Here is a 6,463-nt window from a genome sequence, read left to right as displayed (position 1 = left end):
CTGCGCCTAATTCGAATTACTGTTTTTGAATTAGTTGATTTTAACAACAAAATTTCCAAAATAACTATAAAATAAGTTAAATTTTATTACCATCTCTGAAGAGCAAGAAGTATCTGTGCCAAGTTTGGTGGCAATCCGTTCAGTAGTTTCGGAGTTATGCTGTTACTAACATTACACCCCCCGTTTTAAAGGCACTTGCTACATCCACCCCTCGTCAATTCTAAGGTATGCAAAATGCAATTCTTCAAAACGTGTCGATTCTCGTCAAGTTATATGAATTTTTTCATAACCAAGAAATTCGTATTTCAAAGTGATTACATACTCGAGTAGAGTGAGATCAAATAAATAACTCAATTTGATATTATGATGTTCACATGCTACAGTTTCTGGATACGAGAAAGACAAAGAGCACATTTTCATACCTATCGAATAGCCGCACTGCCATTCACGATGGTTGCGGGACGGATGCGACGAAACGAGTGTACATCGGCTAAAACTACCTGTATACAGCTTTGTGAAACAGCACTGCTTGTCATATGATCGAAAATTCTCCATTTACTCACAGCTTAACGTCACAGTCCATAGCATTCGCAGAAAGTTCGGAATCGAAATCACCTAGGTTCGAAACCCAAGTCTCTCTCTGTGGAGGTGTGTGTTGGTGCTTTTGACGCTTTTTTATTGTTGCATGTAATATCGCCTAAAGGTATACTATCCCGGGTCTATTGCTCAATCTATTTTTAGCTTATGCTCGCGACTTGTTTGTTTTCGGTAATGTCTCCTTAAAGCAAATCAATAACTGATTATGCATTCCTGTTTTGTTTTCGTTGTTTGATAATAAAAACTAGTTTTGCTATCAACAAGAAAAAATCTATATCTTATTTAGATTTCAGTTTGCTTTCGCTGTTAGCAAAAATAGTCTTCTTTTTGCTATCATCGGGATATCTTTTTGCTTTCGATTATGATTTTTTGCCAATTAAAACGACCAAAACAACAGCAAATTGAGTAATCGATGAATGCGAACATCACAACATCAAAATGAGTTTTCTTTTTGATCTCACACTCTGCTCGGGCTTCCCGTCACCCTGAACGCTGTTGAATGGTTTTGAGATCGGATGTTCACTTTATGAGTTATACGAAGTTTTATGTCAAAATTTTCAGTTTTCTGCCAATATCTGTCACAATTGACCTTGAAAACAGAATTTGTTTTTGGACTTAGATTCCACACGGTAATAGCTATCCAACAAGCCATAGATTGTTAAAATCCGTCCATTTTTAACGGAGATATCGATATGTTTGTGTAAGCGACTTTTCCCCTTATTCCAGTAGTAGAAGTAAGCGCTGTATGAAAAATCAATGCTTGGGAGCAACGTGAAACACGATTTTTTATACTGTTACATACAACTGTTTCTAAGTACCACTAAGACTGTGTACAACATCCTTTTTCATAACATTTTGCCTCGGACCGATTTTAGCACGGTTCGTTTTTGGCAACATAACCGTTCGAATACGACCTATGTAAATCAGAGGATGGCCAAGATGGCAGCATTTTCGTGTTAAAACAATTGCATAATTATATTGATTTAAACTACTGACAGCAATGAATGCTGGAGGAACATAACACCCATATACCATTCGAATCAGTTCGTCGAGATCAGCAAATGCTTGTGTGGAAAATAATTTCACTCAATTTTCTCGGAGATGACTCAACTATTTTCTAAAAACTCAGATTCATACGAGAAGTGCTTCCAAACAAAGTTTCCGAATTATGTCTGGATCCGACTTCTGGTTCCTGAGCTACAGAATGATATGTCAAACGAAATTAAAATAGTGTAACACATTTTTCTCATTCATTCAAATGAAATCTAATAAACATCTAAGATTCAAATGAAAGGTCTTAAGATCTATAAAACATCTTGCTATTTAGTCAGTCTGCACTGATTTTCGAACATTTTGAATCAAATGTAAACTATACAATTACTCAGGTGAATTTAACTGACTTCGGCTACACTGATTTTGAATTCCGGTTCCAGTATCAAATCGTTTTCTCAAAAAATTTAATTTCAAAAACAAAAATTCAAATTAAAGGATTGTGGAATTACAGGGTGATGAGTTTTTAAAATTCAACCCGATATAGAAGATGAGACAAATCTAAAGAGCTTAAAAGTTGGACTGAAAACTATTGCAATTTCGTCATATTTATTTTTTGGCCCTACGAATCGTTTTGGATTATGCTGGTCCCTGAATACCGGCTTTGGAGACCGTAGATAACCGTAAGCTCTAAACTGAAACTTTCTTCGACATCTCATGGAATGTTCAATCGATTGTCACACGTTTAGATTCAAATTCGATCCGATTTGCAGCTTCAACATTACAGGGTATTGAGTGATTAAAATCACAAATTGCCGCTTAAAACGACGGTCATTAAAATAATATCATTAAAACTAAACCACCGAAGAACATTCATGCAAAAAACTCATGCGGATTGTTAAAAGAAGGTATCATTTCACTGCTAGGTGGAATCAACACGTTTTTTATTCAATAATATCATTTCAAGGCACACTGCTTAAGCTCTAAGATGTCAAAGGCTTTTTTCTGATTTAATTAACGGACTAACTTAAAACTAGGATAATATCATTAGGTAATGTAGCATTGAGGTCGCAACGATCGGCACCGGCCGGAGGGTTGAATATGTCATGAGAATCTTCCAGATGACGTTTGTATGTATCTATGTTGACCGCATCCTTTGGTCCGTGTAGTCGAAAGGGGCCAATACTGGTGAATACGGTGGGTGCAGTAGCAGCTCCCAGCCAAGTGCATTGATTATATCCTGAACCGGTTTTTCTTTGTGTGCAGATGCCTTGTCGTGTAACAAAATCAATTTGCGTGTCTCCAGGCCAATTCTATTTTTTCTATCAATTCATGATTTAAATTCTGTGGTCAGTAGCGATTAGTTTTACCAGTTTCACCAGGTTTCAGAGACTCACACCCTTGATCTCACCAAATACATTACCTTTTCATCACCTCAATCTGGTTTTGCAGTCGATAATGATGATTGTCTTGGATTAACCCATGATTTTTTTCCGTTTGGGATTACTAAAATAATTCACGTGGAACACATTTTCCACATTTTTCGACTTTGGAAAAACGTTAAGAAATTGTTTGTTGTGCAACATTTGACGTTGCCGCTTTTCGCTTTTGACCGGAAGTATTCTGACACGTACCCGAGACAATGAGCTTCGTGTGTATCCGCCGAAGTAAGCTTGTATGATCGCGCAGTAGCTAAATCCGGAGTAACATAAATAGACATAACAATAATACGTTCGTATGGCCATCAACTAATATGACTTACAAATTGGAACAGTTTTGATGCACGCTTAGAAGACCTTTTCTATTCGTCACGAGTCGTAACAAGGGAGCACTTCTTTTCATGCCATTTGTAAGTTATCTATGCAGTGAATTGCCGTCATTTGAAGCAATGTATGTATTGAAGGATTTTGGTGCTCTACTAATAAACATTAAAAGGGTATTAGAAATACCTGATCGAAAAGAAATCTAGTTTGTTTTTGTTAATGCGAAAGTCTAAGAACTTTTTGGACTCGTCAAATGCGTCACTCAAGACTTCAACTATGTATATTGTCTCTATAACGTTTGCGTTGCACTCTGGAATGCGGGGTTACAATCACACTCATCAACCAACACAGTCTGCAAAATAGACGAGTATTTTTTCAGCGGATCTTTGTTGGTAGATTCATTGACTAGTAACCCCGACTTCCTTATGTTTTTGGAAAACAAATAATTTCAATGTTCTGGGTAGATTATCCTGGAGAGCGGACTCAATTCATTGCAGCACTGTATGTAATCCAATATATATATGTATTAAAATCTAATATATATATATATATATATATATATATATATATATATATATATATATATATATATATATATATATATATATATATATATATATATATATATATATATATATATATATATATATATATATATATATATATATATATACGTTCGATATCACCGTTTAAATAGTATACATCATCATTTGAATTGAAAATATTATTAAGTTAACATAAGTGTGTAATTAGTTATATAGACAATGTCTGTGCGATGGGCTTTCTCTAATCGAAAATAATAAAGGAAAAAGAAATATAACACTATAAAATTTGGTTATTCTATTCTGGAAATGGATGATACTGCATATAAATCTGTGAAACCATACGACCTTTCGTTTGAATCCATTCTTACATTTGAGAAAATCTTTTTTGTCATCTCTGTAAAATGTACGTAAACTCCGTTTTGAAGTTTTCGACTACGGCTAAAAAAATTTTCTGTTGTTGTTTGGTCACTTTTGGGTTAGGATCATTTCGCCAAAAATATTTCGCCGAAAGTCATTTTACCGATAGGGTCTTTTTGCCGAATGGTACAATTTTCTCAACATTGTACTGGCATTAAATTAAATTCACACCCATTTTTCTTACCTAAAATCGTACAATTGAAATATTTCTAATTTGAATTGACGGACAAAGTCATTTGTCCGTGTTCAATTCAGAAAGGTGTAAAAACCTCTCTTGAACAAATTTTTCAGATTCCTCTTAGATCCTCAGAATGGAATTACCAGTTACTTAACTCGCTCAGTAGTGCAACTGAAATCAATTAGCAGGTGAGTTGAACTCACCGATGAAGAATTTTTCAACACGGAACGACCGAAATTAGCTCTGCGCCTAATTCGAATTACTGTTTTTGAATTAGTTGATTTTAACAACAAAATTTCCAAAATAACTATAAAATAAGTTAAAATTGAGAATTCACTTTGCTGAAAAAAACTCTTAGTTTTAGAGAATGTGTTTAGTTGGCGAATATTCTGGACACAAACCAGCAATATTTCAATCCAGTACGAAATTCTCTCTCGAATATTGTTATTAAAATCAGAAAATTTGTTTCTATTTATCTATCACCATCATTACTGAAGGACAGGACAAAGAAAACAAAAATGAAATTGGTTTTATTAACAAGTTTATTAGCTAAAAACTCATGAGAAGTGTCAAAGCAAAACAATCCGTTAAAAAGCTAAAAGGGACAGTCTTGTTGAAACTGCTTGCAAATTGTTTAGATGTTTTTCGCATGTGTTACGATATATCCATATATAAATTTCTAAACCGGTATGTAAAAATGACGTAAACTGTTAGTGGAAAGTGTATTTATTCAGAATTTGTGCGCATTAAAAGCGATTGTGCGTAATAATGTTTTTACGGGGAACAGTGAAGTGAGTTTCGAATATTGCACTCTAATTGTATATGTCAAATGATGTTTTTTGTATCTTCCAACCTTCTGGGCTACGCTGTCCGGTGTACTACTTGTACCGAGTGCTCAAAGTTTTCAGTGAGATAGTCAATTTCGCGAAGTCGAATGAAGAAAACAGCAATTGAGAAGAAAAATTTTCAAAAAGAAGTTTATGTTTCGCTTATGTCTTTTTCTCCAATAGAACATCGTATTTATACCTGCCAATATAGAAAAGATAATCGTGACTGAAATTTTTTTCGGTAGTCGTGTGCCATCTAGTGGCTAGTAGTCATTACGGTGTTAACGTTTTTTCGGTGACAGAGCGCCATATAGCTGCAAATGGCAGAAACCAATTCAACCATTTATGTTGGTTGAAAACAACGTTTTATTTCTCTAATTCAACTAAAAAATTAGTTGAATGGATATGAAGCGTGCCTTAGCTAAGAAATGACAGCACGTTTAATTGGTGAATTCAACTAAAATAAATAGCCATTTCAACAAATATTTTATTATTATTAAGGGAATTAGAATTAAAAAATCTAAATTAGCAAAAGTAAGATTTTTTTAGTTGTCTCAAAAAATAACTAACTAAAATCAGAAAATCAACTAATTTTTTCGCCAAAATGCTGATTTCGGTCTTTCCGTGAAAGAAAAAACAGAATTTATTCTTTTCGTAGACGTTTTGGACAAAAGTCTTCATTGTATGATGGTGACTTCGCCTTGGCACTCTTGGCAAATGATTTGGATAGTGGCGCCTTTGGTGTTGATTAGGCCAGTCTTCCACCGGCTTCGCGGGATTGAATACGTTGCTGCTGTCGAATTTGTTGACTTCTTATCCACTAAGCAACGTTTAATGGCATTAATCAGTGCATTAAAGTTAATTTTCCTTGAATTGGACGATTAGTTTGAAGTCGCCGTGGCTAACAGAACCAGAGAACCAAAGTTTTTATTTATATGATGGATGTATTGAAGGTATGCCAGGTAATAGAATAATTTTAGCTAACAAAAACGAAAAGATCGCGCCAATTTTCAAAAGTCTGTAATTTCTGACGAATGTCTGCAAAAAATCGAAGTTTCAAAAGTCTGTAACAAATCTATAGTCAAGAAAAGGTTTATATGTAAACTAAGAAATTTGATAACTTACAGACATATTTGCAGACTTGGC

The sequence above is a fragment of the Malaya genurostris genome, chromosome 3 (genome assembly GCF_030247185.1).
Source record: "Malaya genurostris strain Urasoe2022 chromosome 3, Malgen_1.1, whole genome shotgun sequence".
Classification (NCBI taxonomy): domain Eukaryota; kingdom Metazoa; phylum Arthropoda; class Insecta; order Diptera; family Culicidae; genus Malaya; species Malaya genurostris.
This window is presented reverse-complemented; position numbering follows the sequence as displayed.